Source organism: Dromiciops gliroides, chromosome 3 (genome assembly GCF_019393635.1).
Source record: "Dromiciops gliroides isolate mDroGli1 chromosome 3, mDroGli1.pri, whole genome shotgun sequence".
In the NCBI taxonomy this organism is placed as follows: domain Eukaryota; kingdom Metazoa; phylum Chordata; class Mammalia; order Microbiotheria; family Microbiotheriidae; genus Dromiciops; species Dromiciops gliroides.
In genome coordinates this window covers 101,908,589-101,932,196 of record NC_057863.1, presented here as the reverse complement: position 1 = coordinate 101,932,196, position 23,608 = coordinate 101,908,589, and positions in this window count along the sequence as shown.

Below are 23,608 nucleotides of genomic sequence, written 5' to 3'. Positions count from 1 at the left end.
CTCTAAGATATACATCTCTGCCCCCAAGGATGTTGACTTTGATTGGAAACAGAGACTAGGTGGTAGCCTCAGAGAAGTTAACTGTCATTTGAAGTTTGCAATATTTCTCTTGCAAGTAAATAGAAGTCTGGAACATTAAAAATGGAATGAATCACAGAGATTTTGTATTTTGAAGCTGTTATTTTACATTTGAGGAAAGAGGCCAGGAGTTTCTTTCTAAGGTTGTAGTGTCATTAAGGGGCAGATATATTGCTAGATAGATCAAAAGATGCCTGACTCCTTCTCCAGTACTCATTGAAAAAAAAAAACAAACAAAAAACAATAACAATAAAAATAAATTAAAAAGTTAAGGTTGGAGACTTGCTTCTACTATGTACTAACCATGTGACCTTAGAGAAGATGCTTTAGTCTTCTGGGCCTCCTAATGTTAATTTGTAAAATGGGGCTAATGATATTTGCTTACCTGCTTAACAGAGTATTTGTGAAGCTGAAATGAAATGTTATTTGAGGTGCTTTGTAATCCATGAAGTGTTATGTGAAAATAAGCTGTTATTATTTCCACTATTCCATACAACAGCAGTTACTCAGCATTAACTGACAAGATGAAATGTAATATGTCATGGGAGAAAGTTGAACACTATTTAAAAAAGAATATATAAAAGTGTTTTATTATTTTATTTTCTAGTAACATGTAGAAATAGTTTTAAACATTTGTTTTAATAAGATTTCTAGTTTCAATTTTTTTTCTCCCTCCTTCCCCTCCCCCACCCCACCCCAAGACAGCAAGCATTCTGATACAGGTTATATATGTACAATCATATTAAACATGTCTCTGCATTAGTCATGCTGTAAAAGAAGAATTAGAGCAAAAAAGAAAAAATCTCAAAAAAGTAACACACAGAAAAACCTAGAAATAGTATGCATCTATCTTCCATAGTTCTTTTCTTCTGGATTTGGAGAGTATTTTCCAACATGAGCCCTTTGGAACTATCTTGGACCATTGTATTGATGAGAAGAGTCAAGTCTATCACAGTTGACCAAGACACAATGTTCCTGATACTGTGTACAATGTTCTCCTGGTTCTGCTCATCTCACTCAGCATGAGTTCCTATAAGTCCTTCCAGCTTTCACTGAAATTTGCTGGCTCATCATTTCTCATAGCACAATAGTTTTCCATTACATTCATATCCCACAACTTGTTCAGCCATTATTCAATTGATGGGCATCCCCTCAATTTCCAATTCCTTGTCACCACAAAAAAGAACAACTATAAATATTTTTGTACATGTGTGTCCTTTTCCCTTTTTTATGATCTCTTTGAGAAAAAGACCTAATATTGGTATTGTTGGGTCAAAGGGTATTCACAGTTTTATAGCCCTTTGGGAATAGTTCCAAATTACTCTCTAGAATGGGTGGATCAGTTCATAGCTCCACCAACAATACATTAGTGTTCCAATTTTTCCACAGCTGCTCCAACATTTATTATTTTCCTTTTTTGTCATATTAGCCTGACATCTGATAGGGGTCAGAGTTGTTTTAATTTGCCTTTCTATAATCAATAGTGATTTAGAGGATTTTTTCATATGGCAATAGATAGCTTTGATTTATTCATCAGAAAACTGCCTGTTCATATCCTTTCACAATTTCTCAATTGGGGAATGATTGGATTCTTATAAATTTGATTAATTCCCTATATGTATTAGAAATGATATATTTAAGAAATACTGGCTACAAAAATTGTTTCCCAGTTTTCTGCCTCCCTTCTAATTCTGACTGCATTGCTTCTGTTTGTACAAAACCTTTTTAATTTAAAGCAATCAAAATCATCCACTATGCATTTCATAATACTCTCTTTCTATTGTTTGGTTATAAATTGTTCTCCTTTCCATAAATCTGAGAGGTAAACTATTTCTTTCTCTCCTAATTTACTTATGGTATTACCTTTTATGTCTAAATCATATACCTATTTTGACTTTATTTAAGTATAAAGTGTAAGATGTCAGTCTATGCATCATTTCTACCATGGTATCTTCCAGTTTTCCCAACAGTTTTTGTCAAATACTGAGTTCCTATGCCAGAAGCTGGAGTGTTTTGCTTTATCAAACTGTATATTACTAAAGTAATTAACTACTGTGTCTCCTGTGCCAAGCCTATTCCATTGATCCTCCACTCGATTTCTTAGCTAGTAGAACACAGATTTGATGACTGCTACTTTATAGTAAAGCTTCAGATTTGGTACAGCCAGCCCACCTTCCTGTGCATTTTTTTCATTAGTTCCCTTGATATTTTTGACCTTTTGTTTTTCCAGATGAATTTTGTTATTATTTTTTCTAGATCTACAAAATAATTTTTAGGGAGTCTGATTGGTATGGCACTGAATGGGTAAATTAATTTAGGTAGAATGGTCATTTTTATTATATTATCTCAGCCTATCGATGAGCAACTGATATTTTTCCAAATATTTAGATCTGATTTGATTTGTGTGAAAAGTGTTTTGTAATTGTGTTCATAGAGTTCCTGGGATTGCCTTGGCAAGTAGACACCCAAGTATTTTATATTGTCTATGATTACTTTAAATGGAATTTCTCTTTCTATCTCTTCATGTATAGAAATGCTGGTTATTTATGAGGATTTATTTTATATCCTGCAACTTTACTTAAGTTGTTAGTTGTTTCAAGTAATTTTTTTAGTTGATTCTCTAGGATTCTCTAAGTATACCATTATATCATCTGTAAAGAGTGCTAGTTTTGTTACCTCCTTGCCTATTATAATTCCTTTAATTCATTTTCTTCTCTGATTGCTAAAGCTAACATTTCTAGTAAAATATTAAATAGAGGTGATAATGGACATCCCTTTTTCACCTATGATCTTGTTGGGAAGGTCTTTAACTTATCTCCGTTACATATAATGCTTTCTGATGGTTTTAGTTAGAGACTGCTTATTACTTTAAGGAAAGCTTCACCTATTCCTATGCTTTATAGTGTTTTTATTTGGAATGGGTGCTATATTTGTCAAAAGCTTTCTCTGCATCTATTGAGATAATTTTATAATTTTGGTTAGTTTTCTTATTGATGTGGTTGATTATGTTGATAGCTGTCCTAATGTTGAACCAACCCTGCATTCTGGGTATAAATCTCACCTTGTCATGGTGTATTATCCTGGTTATCACTTGGTGTGATCTCTTTGCTAATATCTTATTTAAGATTTTGCATCAATATTCATTAGGGAAATTGGTCTATAATTTTCTTTCTCTGTTTTGACTCTGCTTGGATTAGGTATCTATGCCATATTTGTGTCATAAAAGGAATTTGGTAGAGCTTCTTTACCTATTTTTTCCAAATAGTTTGTATAGTATTAGAATTAATTGTTCTTTAAATGTTTGGTAGAATTCATTTGTAAAGCCATCTGGCCCTAGAGATTTTTTCTTAGGGAGTACATTAATGGCTTGTTCAATTTCTTTTTCTAATATGGGCTTATTTAAGGATTTTATTTCCTCTTCAATTAACCTGGGCAATTTGTATTTTTGTAAATATTTATCCATTTCATTTAGATTGTCAAATTTATTGGGATAGAGTTGGGCAAAATAGTTCCTAATTATTGCTTTAATTTCCACTTCATTGGTGGTGAAATCACCCCTTTCATTTTTGATACTAGTAATTTCATTTTCTTTTTTCTTTTTTTAATCAAATAAACCAAAGTTTCATCTATTTTATTGGCATATTGTAGGATTCTGGTTTTTAATCTACTCTGCTATTTGCTTACTTTTTATGTCAGAGTTCATCTCATTCACATTCAGTTATTACTATTGTCTATTTCCTTCCATTCTATTTACCCCCTTTGTACTTTTCCCCCCTTCTTTCACCCTATTCCTCCTCACCAATGTTTTACATCTTACCCCTGCCTCCCCAAATCTGCCCTTCCTTTTATCAGCCACCCTTCCTTTTCTTTACCCTTTTCTCCCCTGCTTCTGTCCTCCCTTTTATCAGTGTCCCCCCTTTTCACCTTACCTTTTTACTTCCCTAAAGAATAAGCTAAATTTCTCTATCCAAATGACCATATTTGTTCTTCCCCCTTTGAAATAAATCTGAAGAAAGTAAGGTTGAAACAATGCTCACCCCTCCCTTCTTTCCCTCCATTATAATAGGTTGTTGCACCTTTTCATATGATGTAATCAACCACATTCCACCTCCCCTTTCCTCTTCTTCCCATATACTCCTTTTTTTCACACCTCAATTTTGTTTATATCATCACATCAAAGACAATTTATATCTATAATGTAAGGAATTCATTGTGATTTGGGGATTTCATAACCCTATCCTTGCTTTATTATGGTCAGACTGAAAAAAATGTAAGCTTAAAAGCCTAAGAGAAGATGGGTTTGTACTTTGGGAGATAATTGAACAAATAAGAGGAACTCTGACCACAGGGAACATTTGTTGAGTCAAAGTATCAAATTAAGTAACTAAGCCTCTCCTAATAGTTCTGTCACAATGCATGGGCCTGGCCTGATTATAATGGAGATAATCCATGTGGGTGTGCTGAGCCAATTGGAGACTCAACATGGCTAAGAACTGCCCCTTCTTGTGGGAGAGACAGTTAGAGGCAGTTAGAGGAAGAGGGAGAGGGGAGTTTTTCTGAGGTGAGTTTTTCTGAAAGAAACAGGAAGGAAGGTAGACAGTTAGAGGAGCTGGTGGTGTTTGACCTTCATAAAAAAACAGAAGAGACTGCAAGCTAATTCTCCTTGGAGGTACAGATTTCAGGTGGTGGTGAGTTTGTGTTTTTGAGGCAAAGCTAGCTCTTTGGAGCTGGCTGGGCTGGAGGCAGTTTCAGGGTGTCTGGGGCCTTTTTTCCCCAGAGATTTAGATTTTTTTCTCATTGTTCCTAGCTCCATTAACCTCATTTGTATTTTAAATTTATTCCCATTAATAAACCTGTTTTGTTTTTGAAAGAGGCTCTTTCTTTTCTTACCCCAATACTATGGCAATCCTCACAATTAACTCTTCCATACTAAATTTGCCCCTTACAATACCTTCTATGTGTATTCCTTCTGTCTGCCCAAATAGAGATGCATTTCTCAAAAGTTATAAGTATTATCTTCCCTTGTAGGGATGTAAACAGTTTAACCTTATTGAATAACATTTTTTTCCTAATTTTAACCTTATCTTGAGTCTTGTTTGTTATGATCAAATTTTTTTTTTCCAGTTCTGGCCTTTTCATCAGGAAACCTTGAAAGTCCCCTATTTCATTGAATGGTCATATTTTCCTCTGAAAAAGAATGATCAGTTTTTCTGGGTTGTTGAGTATGGGTTGCAATCCAATCTCCTTTGCCTTCCTGAGTATCATATTCCAAGTTTTCAGATCCTTTAATGTTGAAGCTGCCAGGTCCTGTGCCATCCTGAGTGTGGCTCCATGATATATAAATTGCTTCTTTCTGGCTGCTTGGAGTATTTTCTACTTCACCTGATAATTCTGGAATTTGGCTACCATATCCCTTGGAGTTTTCCTTTTGGGGGTGTCTTTCAGGAGGTGATTGATGGATTCTTTCAATGAAGATTTTATCCTCTGATTCTATAATATCAGGGCAGTTCTCCTTGATCATTTCCAGGAATTTGGTGTCTAGATTATTTTTTTGATTGTGGCTTTCATGCAGTCCAAAAATCCTCAAATTTTCTCTCCTGGAACTATTTTCCAGGTCAGTTGTCTTTCCAATGAGGTATTTCACATTTTCTTCTATATCTCATGGAGTCATTCATTAGCTTCCATCTGTCCAATTCAATTTTTTTTTTTGCAGGGCAATGGGGGTTATGTGACTTGCCCAGGGTCACACAGCTAGGCCAGATTTGAACTCAGGTACTCTTGAATCCAGGGCCAGTGCTTTATCCATTGTGCCACCTAGCTGCCCTCCCAATTCAAATTTTTAAGACATATTTTTCTTCATAAGCTTTTCCACCTCCTTTTCCATTTGGCCAAATGAATTTTTTTAAGGAATTGTTTCCTTCAGTCAGTCTTTGTGCTTCCTTTCCCAAGGTGTTGATTTTTTGTGCTTCCTTTTCCATGCTGCTGATTCTTCTTTTTGTTTGTTTGCTTTTTGTTTTGTTTTTGCTGGGCAAAGGGGATTAAGTGACTTGCACAGGGTCACACAGCTAGTAAGTGTTAATTGTCTTCGGTCGTATTTGAACTCAGGTCCTCCTGAATTCAGTGCTCGTGTTTTTATCCACTGTGCCACCTAGCTATCCCCTGATTCTTTTTTCATAATTTTCTTGTATTGCTTTCATTTCTCCCCATTTTTTTTCTTCTATATCTCTCAATTTATTTATTTATTTATTTATTATTATTTTTTTAGTGAGGCAATTGGGGTTAAGTGACTTGCCCAGGGTCACACAGCTATTAAGTGTTAAGTGTCTGAGGCCGGATTTGAACTCAGGTACTCCTGACTCCAGGGCTGGCACTCTATCCACTGTGCCACCTAGCTGCCCCTCTCGATTTATTTTTAAAATACTTTTTGAGCTTTACCAAGAAGGCTTTTTTGTCTTGAGTATTGTCCTCATCTGAGTTTTTGTTTAGCTCTTCCCTGTTGACACAGAAGCTCTCAATGGTAAGAGCTCTTTTTTGTTTCTTACTCATATTGTTGCTTATTTTTTTTCCAAAGTTGAGATTTGTTCCTAGGGCACAAGGGTCACTGTACCAAGCTTCTTGTTCTGGTGGATAGGGGCTGTGTCATTTGCTTTCTACCCTAAGGTGTCTATGGCTTGTGGATTTCTCACCACCCTAGGCTTGCTCCCTGTGCTTGCTCCAGGCACCGGGATGGTCAGGCCCAGTTATACCTGTGCCATGAATGGCCCTCAAGCTGGCAGCCTGCCCTCTCTGCTGGTGCTGTTGCACCTACTGTGCCACCAGATTGCTGATGCAGGATCAGGGGGCCTCAGTTGCTCTGCTGTTGCCAAGAGCTTCCTGGTGACTTGCCCAGACCCTCTCCTTACTGCGCTGTGCTACCCTTTTGTCCAAGTGAGACCGACCTTTCCTGAAGTCTTCTAAATTATCTCAAGTTGGAAGATTTTGTCTCTCTGTATTTTTATAGGTTCTGTAGTTTCAGAATCCATTGAGAAGCTTGATTTAATGTTGTTTTTGAGGGAAACTTGGGAGAACTCAGGCAACTTCCTGGCTTCTCTCTGCCATCTTGGCTCTGCCTCTAAAATTGATCACTATTGAGATGCATAAATGAGAGCACTTTATAAGTACATTTTAGAGTATATCTATCAAAATTTAACATCTGTCAATGATGTGTATATTGTAATTCTTGAGGATTTATTTATGTTATATATTTATTGAATTAATTGCAACATATATTACTCACATTCTATTTTGTTCATTTAAATGTACCTTAGGATAAGGAGTTACCAGTTATCTCAGGTCCAAAGATAGAATCTGTCCTCATCTGTTTGTGGGATAGAGATATGTGGGGAAGGGAAAAAAGGAAAAAAATATACTTCCATAATTACCTTTATGGGATTATTATAGAGAACACTCTGACTTTATTTTATTTCCTCTTTTTAATCATAGTATTTATATAGTACATTTAATATATTTCATTTTATTCTTACAAAAATATTGAGTTGGGCACTAGTATTTTTAGAGATGACAAATTGATTTTGAAAAAGGTTAAGTAACTTTGACTAGGCTCATGCAGCTGAAAAGTGTCTGAGACTGAATGTGAACTCAGAACTTTCTGACTCTAAATCTAGCTCTTTAATTATAGTGGTACCTAGGTGCCACCTGAAAACATCCACATCTGATCATAAAAAACATAAAAATTACATACAAAAGAGATGTAATTCATTGTTGGGAGAGGGGTATTATCAGTCAAATCTTTCTAGCGTAGTTTAAATTTTTTTTTCCTTAAAGACATTTTGCCACACTTGAAGACTTCTATCACTTCCTTAACATTTTCCTTTCAAACATATTTTTCTTGGGAACAGATAGTTGGAAAAGTGGATAAAGCAAAGGCCCTGGATTCAGGAGGATCTGAGTTCAAATCCAGCCTCAGACACTTTACACTTACTAGTTGTTTTATGCTGGGCAAATCACTTAAACCTCATTGCCCCACCAAAAAAAAAATTCTTAATGTTTAATCTACTTACTTTAATTCTATGAACTGCAGAATTTTCCACCTTTCCAAACTCAGTGAGCTATTGGACTGATTAGACAAAATGTTGAAAATATGGAAAGTTGAACTTTAAGCTGAGTTCTGCTATTAATTTGTGGAAAGAACATAAAGAAAACCAAATTCTCTGCAGTATGCCTCACCCTAATTCTAACCTTTGTGTTTTTACTTTGTTGATTTTGGGTACTGTAGTTAAATGTTAAGCAAGTGTTCAGAGAGTCTAATTTGGAAAGATGCTATATAGCAATGCTATATTTCAAAGAATACCTGGAAGAAATGTAATGTCTGAAGAATGTGAAACAAAGAAAGGCCAGTTGTAGATGGACTATTGTCTTGAAGCAATTAGAGATGAATACTTATCAATATCAGGAAATTTCGTTATCAGGAGTCCAAACTTTTTATATAGAACTAGCTTAGAAGGGACCGATAACATTTCCTAAATGAATTTTGACATTTTCCTTATTTTATATTAAAATTTTGTATTTATATTAAAAAGTAAATACCTACTTAGTACCATCTATTTAAAATATACTATATTAGATATGGTGAAGGGTACAAAGAAATATTAAAATAAAAATTGGACCCTACCCTCAAGGAGTTTTCAATTCAGTTGGGGGAGAGGGTTAATGCCCTGGCCAATGTCAAGGGTTTTACTTGTAACCTTGTTCTCTTCAACATATTTCTATTAAAGAATAATATGAAATAGGAAACAGACATACTTATCAACTTTATAAGTTTACTTGAATCTGGTAAGGACTTCTAGAATATACTAAAATACTAAAATTCCTAATGGTCCTGGAAGGATAGAATCATGTGCCAAAACAAGATATAGAAATTTAACTGGGATAAGTATTATGTCTGTACTTCTGTAAAAACAAAAATAAAACAGAAACAAAACAAAAACCAAAATAAACAAAATGACAACAACAAAAAACAACAACCCACAGATGGTGGACAACTGATTGGGCAACAATTAATCTTTTTCTAAATAATTATTTTAATTGATCTATGTATAGATATGAGTCCAAACACTGTATTTTAAGTAAGATGGTAACTTTCTTGATGGTAGAGAATTTCATTTAAAATTTAAAAACAGGGGCAGCAAGGTGGTGCAGTGGATAGAGCACTGGCCCTGGAGTCAGGAGTACCTGGGTTCAAATCCGGCCTCAGACACTTAACACTTACCAGCTGTGTGACCCTGGGCAAGTCACTTAACCCCAATTGCCTCACAAAAAAAAAAATTAAAAATATAGTGTTTATCATGGTTTCTGTACAAAGTATGTACTTCGTAATAGCAGTGTAATTAATTAATTAACATTGTAAACAAAATTCATTTTCATTGTCAGGGCATAGGAAGCCCTCCAAAAGGATTCCTTTCTTTCCTATGCTAACAGTTGGTACTTCCCCCTTTCTATTCATACGTGGTGCCTATAATGTCTATTTTTTCCATTTTTACATACAGAAATGCTAAATATTCTTTAAAGTCCAAGTCAAAGGTTTCCTCCTTTGTGAAATATCCCTTATCTCTCTCTCTTTTAAGCTAATATGAAATTTTTTACACCTTTCAAATAATATATAATATTGTTATCTATGTTTTTGCTTTATTAGGGAATAGTTAATTTGTGTGTTATTAAAAGTTCTTAAGCAGAAGTCACTTGACCACGTTGGGTGGATGGTGTAGATGGAACTCATGAATTCCCTTGCAGACTCAAGTCTATGATTTTATGAATGGGGGGAGACAAATTATAAGATGAAGTTCCCATTTCTAATTGCTTTCTCTAATATTTAGGTGTGACTGGAATGGACAATTTGACACCACAGTCCTTTCTACCATGCTAATACACTGTAATATTATGCATAGATTGTAAAGGCCAAGATATCAGGGATAACATCTTACCTCTCCTTGGCATGTCCCTCAGAGAACAATGATAATAGGAATTTGAGGAATAGTTTGTTGAATTAAGTAAGGTATAGACATCAATGAAAGGCTATGTGATGTAATGAAAGAAAGTCGACCTTGGAGCCAAAAATAACTGTCAGTGTAAGCATGGGCAAGTTACTTAACCACACAATGCTCTAGGTAATTCTCTAAGACTTTAAGTTGTAGGGAAGATGTTGGCCAGCATGGATAAATGAACTTTCCTTACTGATCTTAGGTACAGTCCCTATTCCCAATATACGACTCCCCCCCCAAAAAAAAACAATATTAAGAGATCCATAGGTTCAGCTCAAGTGATCAAGGCATATAATTGTTCTCTGCACTTATCAAACCTCATATAGAATATCATGTATAAACCTCAACAGTAATACACACAAACAAAACTGTATCAAGAGGGGGGAAAAAGAAATCATGTCATTTAAGACACAATGAAAAGAAGTGATATATAATCTGAAAAAAATAACATCTTGCATAAGTAAAACTGGTTTCAACTATTTGAAGATTTTTCACGTGGAGGAAAAGTTAGATATGCTCACCTTGTATATCTCTTGATAGTAGAACAAGATCTAAAAGAATCAATTTCAGAGAAATAAACTTCCAAAATGTTGACCTGTCTAAACATGCCACATATTTCTCCAGGAAATAGTTAGTGTGTTAATGGTTCAAAAGCAGAAGTCACATGATCACATTGGGTGGATGCTGCAGATGGAACTCATGAATCCCCTTGCAGCCTCAAGTCTATGCTTTTATGAATGCGGGGAGACAAATCATAAGATGAAGCCCCCATTTCCAATTGTTTTCCCTAATATTTAGGTGTAACTGGAAAGGACAATTTAACACCACAGTCCTTTCTACCATCGGCATCCATAAACATATTTTTGATGAATGATCCTTGCTACCTGTAACTTAACCAATCAACCAATTGATAATTATTTATTGCACTGTGTTAAGAAATGAGAATACAAAAAGAGGCAAAAGACAAGCCCTACCCACAAGGTGCTTGCAATGTAATAAGGGAGACAAAATGCAAATAAATATATACAAAGCAATCTATATACAAGATACATTAACAGAAGGAATACTATGGAATTAAGAGGAGTTGGGAAATGAAACTGATTTGATTGAGGTAGGCAACGTATGAGGCCCTTTTTCTTTTATAAGTCTTTTGCCTTTTGGTGCTTTGAATCACTCACCAAATCATGACAAAGAATCCTCAGATTCACTCACTATGTAATATCAAGGAAGTTTATGCTAGAGGCAGAAGTCTTACTCTCACTTTGATCAAAATATCACCTACAGCTTTTCATATTTTTCTCCATATCATCTACTTAACTCCCTTTTCACAAAACTCTTAACATATACTTGATGGTCACTGCATAGTTACTTCTCAGTCTCATTTTATGATAAAAAACCAGTATCATACCTTTCTTCAGGGGCTCTTCATTACTCTCTGTGTGAGTTAGAATCCAACTGGGGCCTTTAGAGTGAGAATGTGACAATTGACCTGGCCTATCTTTTATATCAGTTGGCATCAGAGAGAGGAGAGGATCAATGGGATGAGACCATAGTTACTTCCCCTATTGAGGTGGAAGAGAGATACATTTGGCACAAACTGTAAGCTCTCTAGGGCTTTTGATGCCATATAAAGAACATTTGGTTTGCTTCTCTGTGAGTGGTATATGCATACTCACACTTGTGTGCATGATGACTACCACATTATCTTTCAAGGGTGTTGTTAAGAGTAATTAGGCTTTTGTATAGTGTTTTTGGATCCTCATGTTTTATATTATATTAATTATTATGCTATCATCATTCACTATACAAAATGATTGAAATTTCCCAGGCCTCAGAAACAGACAAATTTTTCAGAAATGCATTTTGAATTAGGACCTTGAGCCCAACACATTTTCACAGGAAGAATTCATATTTATTTATTCTAATGAATTCATACTTGTTTATTTTCACAAGATAAAGACATTTTCCATTTCAACAAACCACCAGTAATCTTAGGATAGTTGGGAACTAAGACCCTAACTTAATATTCTCTTTCTCTGTTCTATCCAGAGGTAACATTGCTTTCTATCAAGAACTTAGTGTTTGGGTATAGATGGTAGTAGTATGAGGAAGTAGAAGCAAAGACTACAGTCATTAGGGCTACAGGGTATCAAGAAATTCTGGGCCTCAAATAAGCAACCTACTAGTTAAATTGTAAGGTTGAATGTTATTCCTAGCTCCAATAGAAGGAATGATTATTGATTTGCTATTTGATGAGTAATGGGGAAAAAATTATTCTGTCAAATCAAAGAAAGTTTCTAGATAAAAAGGTACTGAGAAAGGTGTGAAATTTTAATCAAGGCAGTCTCCTATAGTGCAGAATATGCATAAATGAAATATGGAATATAATCTGTTTCTGTTGGGAAGTAAGCAGGTATTTTAAGCTCTTCTCAGATTGTCAAATTCACTATGATTCTTTGGTGAGAAAATATCTTGCCTAGTCAGACCTTTTGTCTATCTTTTTCATATGTGGAATTATTCCCATGAATTGAATTGAAAAATATATTTAGTATGATCACTTGAGAGCAGGCACATAGAAGTTACAAGGTGAAAGGAAACTAGAGTAAAATAATAAAATGCTTCATACAAAACACTTTATACATAACATTTTAAGATAAATATAAAAATATTTTAAGAACATTACATACTTTCAAAATCAAAAGTCTTATAGAAACTAACATTCCAAGTGTAACTTTTGGTTATTCTGGTCAATTTAGTTCACCTAACTGCAAATGAGATGGAATTAATTAATTTTTGTGTGTATGTTTGCATATTTTCAAGTGAAATCAACTCAAAAAGCATCTACTGAAGGCCTACTAGAACAGCATGTCAGACACTATGATAAGTGCTAGGGATACAACAACAAAACAATCCCTCCCCTCAAGTACCTCACAAATAAAAATTGGGGATGATTTCAAAGGGAAGGAACTAATATTAAAGGAAATCAGGACAAGATTCTTGAAGAAGATGGAATTTTAGTTGATATTTTAAGGAAGCCAGGGGCACTCAGGGGGAGAGAATTTCAGGCACAGGGGATAAACAATGAAAATGTACAGTTATGAAATGGAATGTCTTGTATAAGGTAAAGCAAATAGGAAAGTGTCACTCAATCATAGAGGAGGTGGAGGGGAGTAAGGCGCATGAGTATGTATATATATACAAAATTTAAACATATATATTATATATATATATATATATATATATATATATGTATACACACACATACATATATAGGGGGATACTATTTGCCAGTAAAATAGATGCATTTATTGATCCAGACCTATGATTTCATTAAAGTTTATGTGGGAATTCATGGTGAGAATACCCTTTCTACCAATACAAATCAGCATATATTTTTTTAACTTACATTTGGTTGGTTTGCTAGGACACTGAGAGTTTAGGTGATCAGCTTGACATTACATAGCCATTGGGTCTCAATGGCAGGATTTGAATATATGTCTTTCTGACTCTAAAACCATCTATCTCTGTCATATATTGCACTGCTTCTTTACACATAATATTTCATAATAAATTATAATATATTTTAAGAATATTTCACATTGTCAACAACACAGGAATTATTATTCTAAATGTAATTTTGGAAAATCTATTCAGTTTGGTCAATCTAAGAATGAGATTATATCTAATAATCAATAAACATTTATTAAGTAAATTCTATGTGTCAGGGACTATTTTACGTTATGGGGATGAATATATAGAAATAAGAAATTCTTGCTCTCAAAGCGTTTATACTCTCCAGGGGGGAATAATATGTCTAGAGGCAAGGAAAAACAATAGAATCTATATGAATACATAGAAAATCAGTGTGTGTGTGTGTGTGTGTGTGTGTGTGTGTGTGTGACATTAATAATTGGGAAAATAAGGAAACACTTTTTGAAGAAGGCAGCTCTTTGAACTGTGCCTTTACTACCTGTAAACATGATGTGGTCCATAAATATGACTATTCCCTTTTCACCACATGCAAAATGACCAGTAGAAACTGCAACTATGCTTGGGAGAAGCAAAAGCTGATTATGTTTTCATCATCACTAGGTAATGGCAGTCCAACTATCTGTAGCATAAAAGTTTTTTTCCAAGAGTGAAGGTCTGGATAAAAGGTTTGAATATCAAGGTTCTGGGGAATCCAAAGATAAATAGGATACCAAGGAAAGGGGAAGGAGTTTTTTTTTGTTTTTTTATTTTTTTGTTTTTGTTTTTTTCATGTAAGAACATCAACATAATTATTTACCTCCCCCTAACTTCTTTTTTGTTTGTTTATTTGTTTTGGTGAGGCAATTGGGGTTAAGTGACTTGCCCAGGTTTCACACAGCTAGTAAGTGTTAAGTGTCTGAGGTCGGATTTGAACTCAGGTACTCCTGAATCCAGGGCTGGTACTCTATCTTCTGTGCCACCTAGCTGCCCCTCCCCATAACTTCTTTTACAGTTCACTCATTCTCTTGGTTAATGTTGTGTGTCTTTGATACTATAAGAAGACCAATGGCATCATGATGTTGGAATCAAGTTGCAGTGTGTTCAGTGGTAGCTGATTGGTCCAATATGTATTTGGAAGACTCTACTACAGCTTGGGCACAAAAAAATCTATTTGAACATTTGAGATAGAGATGTCTCCAGATTTGTGCCTTTTATATTCCCTTTATGATACTGCAATTCTGCTTTACTCATAAAACAAAGTGCCTTCTTTGATGCAGGCATGACATGCTGGGTGGTCCTTTGTTAGCATCTCCCATGTCTCACAATCCATAATAAAGTTCTTCAGAGTGTCCTGGAGGGTGTTGTTGTACTGATTCTTCTGACCTCCTTGTGAATACTTGCCTTGTGTGAGTTCTCCATAAATTAGTCTTTTAAGTAAACATAGATTTGGCATTTGCACTACATGGCTAACTCATCAGTGTTACACTCTCTTTAGTAGAGTTTGAATCCTTGGTAAGAATGTCACAAGTTGTAAAGTGCTTTAAAAGATGGAGAATTTTATATTTGCTGTTTGCAGTAACAGGGAGGTTCTAGGGTTAACTATGTAGTGGAGTAATGTGGTCAGACCTATTCTTTAGGAAAATCAGTTTGGCAGTTGAGTAGAGAATAGATTTGGAGTGGAGAGAGACTAGATGTAGGGAGTACATTTGTAGTACAAATGTATCAAACATTCTAGGTAGGAAGAGATGAGGGGCTAGGCCAGGGAGACACCTGTGAATGGCAAGAAGGGTACATATAATGCTTTGCTAGAAATAACGAGACTTTGAACAGATTGACCATTTGGGGCTGTGTAATTTAAAATTCTAAATGTGAGTTCTAATCTGTTCCTCCAGTTTTGGGGGAAACTGACTAAAATCACTGATAAAACAAGTTTAGGTTTTTAAAGGTTATTGAAAGATAGAAAGAGAAAGATTGAGAACAGAATTCCTATGGCCTGCCAATCCTATCTTTCCTCAATTTTCCTGTGAAGTCCTCAGGAGTCTCCGCACCACCACAGTGAAGTCAGGAACCAAAAAGCAACAGCACTCTCTGCGAGGCTTTCCTACCTCCTTCCAGTCCCCTCCCAGAAATGGGAGGTTCTTCAAGCTGGTTGCTTGACTGGGCTGGAAGTTCAAAGTTTTTTTTAGATTCTGAGAACCATGCTTTCTTAAGTGCTCTCAAGTACCAGCCAGATGTGCTTAGAATCTAGTCAACTACTAATCCAGTCAAATCAGCCAGTAATCCACTCAGGTGGGCTCCTGAGTATCTGCCAAATCTCATCTATCACATTCCATTATCGTGACAAGGCAAGTAAGAGTCAGGAGTCAAGGATAAATTTGAGAAACTGAGTGATTGGCAGACTAGCATAGTAAAGCTCTCAATAGTAATTGGAAAGTTTAGAAAAAGGAAGGGCTTGGACAAAGGTGGAGATGGGAAAGATAATGGATTCTGTATTGTATATGTTGAGTTTGAGATATCTATGAGATATCAAATTAAAAATATACAAGAGTCAATTTGTGATGCAAATCGTTAGCTCAGGCAAAAGGTTAGGCTAGATATTTAGACCTAGAAATAAAGGACAAGAAAAAGAAAACATTAATTTTCCTGATTGTGGCATTATATTTATGTTATTGCATTATAACATCTCATTAGTTGTTTGGGTAGACATATTAGGCCTTGACTAATTCTGAACTTGGCATCAACTAAATCTCCACTCCTTTTTGACAAGAGTTACTGTTAAGCTAGAATTTAGCCATTATGTAATGGTGTTGATTCTTTTGAATCCAAAGTGAATATTTTATTTTCTATTTAAATTTTGATCCATATTTTCAGCCTGCCATAATTAAATTATACACACACATATGTATATGTATATTTATATATACACATGTATATATATGTATATACAGTTATGCAAAGCTATGACTTCTACCTTTGTATCACCAGAAATATTGCAAATCATAATGACAGTCAAGAAAATCAACTACTATGATCCATGTATCAATTGGGGCTTACAATCTATCTGAGGAACAGTCCACCAGAATGCAGAATCTTATAGTCACATTGATACAATTATAGTCAATATTTGAAACCAGGCACTTTCTAAAACCAATTATAGAGTCAAGAGACTAGTGGTCTGCATTAGTAGAGAAGAAATTTACACAGACAAAATTGTTTCTCCTTGTATATACAAATAAGTTTTAATGTACTTTCTTTTTATATGATCTGTAGAGAGGTATAGCATTATTTGATGGCATAATACAGAAAAAAGTGAAAGACTTTTTAAACTATGGCTCACAAATAGAATGCCAAAGTGTAGGTATACTTAAAGGATATATTATTAAATGTAATAGTGAATTGTTAATTACATTTTTACAAGTTGATGACAATGCTCCAAAGTGTGGAGCTGTTTATCATGCCTTCAAAAATCCATTTCAATAACGTTCTCAGCATCTTTGATCCAAAGATCAAAACATGCCTCACTTCATATTACAAGTTAATACAAGCCAGCAAGATTCACACATTAAAGACATCTTTAAATAAGCGATCTTTTAAACAAGATAGAAATCTGCAATGAAGTTTGCACAGCTGGAGGTCTAGGAGAAGATTGTTCCACAGTTCATCAACATAAAGTTGGGGGGGGGGTCATTGTCAGTAAGAGAAACTTAAATATGCTTTGTCAGGAGCAAACAACAAAAATGGAATTGAATCATGATCTGACTTTACAAAAATAATCAGACATAAGTGTATTTAAATATTTTATATTAAGCAATGATTATAGTTGATTATAGAAAATTGTTCTATAATGTATAATTATAGAAAAATATTTTTCTTTATATAAGCCATTGTGGTAATCAGAAAATAATTTTGACAATTCATGTGGACATTAAAATGGGTGCTATACAGAGAGTTCCCCAACTTTTAAATGTTTATAACCTGATTTTATATATACCAGTAGTTGATAAATTAAAACAACTAACTACATGTGGTATTTGTTCATGCATTTCTATTAACTCCCACAGTGCTATACAGTTTAGTAGTGATTTTAGACACTCAAATATCCCCTACCAGGGTTGCTTGAGGATCAAATGATATAATATTTGGAAAGATCTTAACACAGTGCCCATCACTCATTAACTGCTTAATAAATTGTTCCCTGACTCTCCCCTTTGCTCTAGATAATTTACTTATAATATCTAGGAATAAAAGTTTTCAAATCCACATTAAGACCCACAACAACATTCAGGCTGGGTTGTCAACAAGTGTGTGTCTTGGTAGCAGTTTCTGAACAGTCTCAAAATTCAATTCAATTTAACAAGCCTCTTGTACTTACTTTCAATGTGTAAGATACAGTACCAGCTAATAATAATAATAATAATAATAATAATAACAACAAAATGTGCACATTAAATAATTTTATATAATTATATATAGTTAATTATTATTAAATACTTAATTGTATCTTAATAACATATATTATATAATAATACTAATTATTATAATTAATAATTCTATAGTACTTTTAGGTTTGCAAAGTACTTCATAAATATTTCATTTTATTCTCTCTAAAACCTTGGGAAGTAGGTGCTACTATTATTCCCACCTTACATTGAAGGAAAACTGAAGTATACTGAAGTTGCCCAGGGTCATAAGGATAGTTATGGATTCAGACTCAGATCTTCCTTGACTCCAGGTTCTGTTGCTCTATAGAATGTGCCACCAAGCTGCTTCCAACAGGAATCCAACCATAAGATCAAAACATTTCTTGTCCTCAAAGGCCTTGAATTTTACTGGAAAGATACAGTATGTATATGGATAAGAATGAAAGTAATTTGAAGAAAGAAAGAGTATTTCTCTTGAAGGAGATAGAGAAGGTGCCATGAAAGCAACATCAAACCTTAACTTTGATGGAAGATATGTATATATTATCTTGTTTGAACATTACAACAATCCTCTGAGACAGCTAGTATCTATATTCTAGTTTACAGAGGAGGAAATTAAGAATAATTGACTTGTTCAAGATTGCACAGCATGTAAGGTTTGAGGGAGGATTTGAACTCAGTACTTCCTGAGTCCATATAGAGCCATTTTTTTCACCTACATTATACATACTTTTTCCCCAGCATATGAGAAGCTGAAGAAGTAATCAGTTTAACGCAAAATATCCTCAAACCTTTCTGCCAGTTTTGTATGTAGGTAGGCATATATATGTATAATGTGCATGTATATACACATACAATTTATATGTATATATACACATATGTGTAAATACATATACATGTGTGTATGTGTATATACATACATATACAGATGTGTGTAACAATTATTTCAATATACTTGAAAGAAAACAAAATTTTTAGGAATCCATGTGCTTCTATTATATGCAATTCTAAGTGAATGGTAAATTTAACAAGATAGTAACAAAATTACCCTCATTATTTTTGTTCTTTCAATTTTTTTACATGGGTTTCTTCAGTATATGTTATTTAAGTGATTTATTTTATTGATCATGTTGACTAATGGATTTTTTTAAATTTATTGAATAAAATAAGATTTTTTTACCATGGTACAACAGAAAAGATTGCAAATGAAACTGCAAATATACTATTCACAACTTGCTATTCTTTTAAAATATACAACAAAATCATCAAGTAAATACCTTTTGTTATTTCTTCTTTCCCCCTCCCACTAAAGAGATGGCTACCATTAGAAACAAATATGTATGTATGTATATGTATATATATATATATATATATGTATGTGCATGTATATACAAAAATTTGTTTCCATATCTGTATATACAAATATATGTGTAAAATTATTCAATACATACTTCTATTTATCAGGACTTTCTCTGGATGCAGATAGCATATTTCTTTATATGTCCTTTATAGTTAATTCGAGTATTTATAATAGTCAAAATAACTTATTCACTCAAAGACTTTCTTAAAACAATGTTGCTGGGTCATCTAGGTGGCACATTGGATAAAGCACTGGCCCTGGATTCAGGAGGACCTGAGTTCAAATCTGGCCTCAGATACTTGACATTTACTAGCTGTGTGACCCTGGGTGAGTCACTCAGTGCTCATTGCCCCACAAATTAAAACAACAACAATAACAACAACAAAACCCCCATATTGCTGTTACTATATATAGTGTTCTCTTGTATTTATATATTTCATACTTCATTATGTCATGAAAGTCTTTCCATAATTTTCTAAAATTATTGAGCTCATAATTTCTTACAGAAGAGTAATAATATTCCATAAGAACCATATGCCACAACTTGCTATTCCCCAATTGAAGAGCATCCCTGCAATTTCCAATACTTTGCCACCAAAAAGAAAGCTGTTATAAACATTTTAGAATATATAGGTTATTTTCGTTTTTCCTTAATTATCTCCAGAAATAGATCGAGTACTGCTATTATTGGGTGAAAAGGTATAGGTAGTTCAATAACTCTTTGGGCATAATTCCAGATTGCTTCTCAAAATAGTTGAATCAGTTCACAATTTCATAAAAAATCAGTGTCCTAATCTTGCCACATCACCTCCAAAAGTTGTCACCTTCCCCTTCTCTCATTTTAATTAATAGACATTAATGATTTTTGAAGGTTTGTTTTTTTTGCATTCTCATCACTATCCACTAATATCACCACCACCCCAACAGAAGGTCTACCTTATAACAAATAATTAAGACAAGGAAAACCAATCAACATAGTAGAGCTATGTGAATATCTTATTTGCATATCTTATCTTCTCTTACAAGGGATTCTTTTCTGGTACATGTTACACTAAGTGGATTCTGAATGGAACCTTTCAATTCTGAAATTCTGTGCTCCAATTAAGTGGAAATGAAGAATGAGTATGTGTTTATGATAATCCAGATGTATGACAAGAAATGTTGGGGGCAGCTAGATGGTGAAGTGGATAAAGCACCAGCCTTGGATTCAGGAGTACCTCAGTTCAAATCCGGCCTCAGACACTTGACACTTACCAGCTGTGTGGTCCTGGGCAAGTCACTTAACCCCCATTGCCCCGCAAAAAAAATTTAAGAAATGTTAAGTTTAGAGAATATCTAGTAGTTTACTTTGACTGGAACTTAAAATATTGAAGTAGAAATAATTAGAATTAAAGCTGCAAAGAATGTGGGAATCAGATTTTAGAGAACTTTAAGTGTTGGGCAAAGGAGTTGATAAGTTGATAGGCAATAAAGAAACACTAATGATGTTTAATAGTATTTTATTTTATTTTTTTCCAATTACATGTAAAGATAGGTTTTAGCATTCATTTTTGTAAGATTTTGACTTCCAAATTTTTCTTCCTCTCTTCCTCCCTTCTCTCCTTCCACCTAAAGCCAGGAAGCAATTTGATATAGATTATAAATTACAATCCAGATAAACATACTTCCACACTAGTCATGTTGTGAAATAAGAATCAGAACAAAAGGAAAAAAAAGAAAGAATAAACAAGCAACAACAACAAAAGTGAAATTAGTATGCTTCAATCTGCATTCAGAATCCATACTTCTTTTTCAGGATGTGGAGAAGATTTTCTATCATGAGTCTGTTTGCATTGTCATGGATAATTGTATTGCTGAGAAGAGCTAAGCCTATCACACAATGTTGTTACTATGTTCAGTATTCTCTTGGTTTTGCTCATTTCACTCAGCATCAGTTCATGTAAGTCTTTCCAGGTTTTTCTGAAATCTTTCTGTTTATCATGTCTTATAGCACAATAGCACTCCATTATGTTCTAATGGCACAACTTGTTAGCCATTCCGCAATTGATGGACATTCCCTTAATTTCTAATTCCTTGCCACCACAAAGAGTGGCTACAAATATTTTTATGTGTAGTTCCTTTTCCCTTTTTAATGATCTCTTTAGGATATATATGCAGTAGTGGCATTGCTGGTTCAAAGGGTATGCACAGTTTTATATCCCTTTGGGCATAGATTAAATTGCTCTCCAGAATGGTTGGATCAGTTCACAACTCCAACAATGCATTAGTGTTCAACTTTCCCATATCTCCTCCAACATTTATCATTTTCCTTTTTCATCATATTAGCCAATTGGTTAGGTGTGAGGTGATACTTCAGAGTAGTTTTAATTTGCATTTCTCTAGGAGTGATTGAAAATATTTTTTCATATGACGGTACATAACTTTAATGTCTTCATCTGAAAACTGCCTGTTCAGATCCTTTGACCATTTCTCAATTGGAAAATGATGTTTATTTTTTTGTATTTGATTTAGTTCTCTCTATATATTTTGAAATGAAGCTTTTATCAGAAACACTCCCCAGCTAATTTTTCCCCAGCTTTCTACTTTCCTTCTAATCTTGGTTGCATTTGGTTTTGTTTGTGTAATACCTGTTTCATTTAATGTAATCATAATGATCCAATTTGCATTTCATATTGTTCTCTATCTCATCCTTTGGTCATAAATTCTTCTGCTCTCCATAGATCTGACAAGTTAACTATTCTTTCCTTTTCTAATTTGCCTATGGTATCACCCTTTATGTCTATATAATCTACTCATTTTTACTTTACTTTGTTATATAGGGTAAGATGTTGGTCTATGCCTAGTTTCTACTATACTATTTTCCAGTTTCCTCAGCAGTTTTTGTCAAATAATGAGTTCTTATACTTGAGACTAGTGTCTTTGCGTCTACCAAACAAGAGATTGGTATATTCATTTGCTCATGTGTTTTGTTGACCTAACTCATTCTACTGATCCACCATTCTATTTCTTACCCGGTAACAATAGTTTTGATGGTTGCTGCTTTATAATATAGTTTTAGACCTGGTATAGCTAGGCCATCTTACTTTTTTGTTGTTTTTCTTTTTCATTAATTCCCTTTATATTTTTGACCTTTTGTTCTTCAAGATAAATCTTGTTATTTTTTCTAGCTCAATGAAATATTTTTTGGTAGTTTGGTATGACATTGAATAAACAAATAAATTTAGGTAGAATTGTCATTTTTACTATATTAAGTTGGCCTACCCAGGAGCAATTGATAATTTTCCATTTGTTTAGATAGGATTTTATTTGTGTGAAAAGTGTTTTGTAATTGTGTTCATATAGTTTCTGCATTTGCATTGGCAAGTAGACTCCCAAATATTTTATATTGTCTACATTTATTTTAAATAGAATTTCTCTTTCTGCTACATTTTGTTGACCATATGAAAAAGACTGTTGATTTATGGGGATTTATTTTATATCCTGCAACTTTTCTAAAGTTGTTAATTGTTTCAAATAGTTTTTAGTTGATTCATAAGGATTATCTAAGTATTCCATCATCATATCATTTGCAAAGAATGATAGTTTTGTTTCCTCCTTTCCTATTCTAAGTCTTCAAATTGTTTTTCTTCTCTTATCTCTAAGGATAACATTTCTAGTACAATATTGAATAATAATGCTGATAATTGACATCCTTGTTTCAACATTAATATTATTGGGAATGCTTCTAACAAATACCCATTACATATAATATTTGCTGATGATTTTAAATAGACACTTTTTATCATATTAAGGAAAGTTACATTTATTAATATGCTCTCTAGTGTTTTAATTTTTAATTTTTAAAATTTAGGGTTTTTTATGGGCCAATGAGGGTTACGTGACTTGCCAAAGGGTCACACAGCTAGTAAGTGTCAAGTGTCTGAGGTCAGATTTGAACTCAGGTCCTCCTGAATCCAAGGCTGGTGCTTTATCCACTGCACCACTTAGCTGTCCCACTCTCTAGTATGTTTAATAGTAATGGGTACTGTATTTTATCAAAAGCTTTCTCTGCATCTATTGAGAAAATCATATGATTTAGATTAGTTTTCTTATTGATATGATCAATTATGTTGATAGTTTTCATAATATTGAACTATCCATGCATTCCTGGTATAAATCTCACCTGATAATAGTGTGTGATCCTGGTGATAAAATGCAATCTCTTTGGTATTATTCTATTTACAATTTTTGCATAAATATTC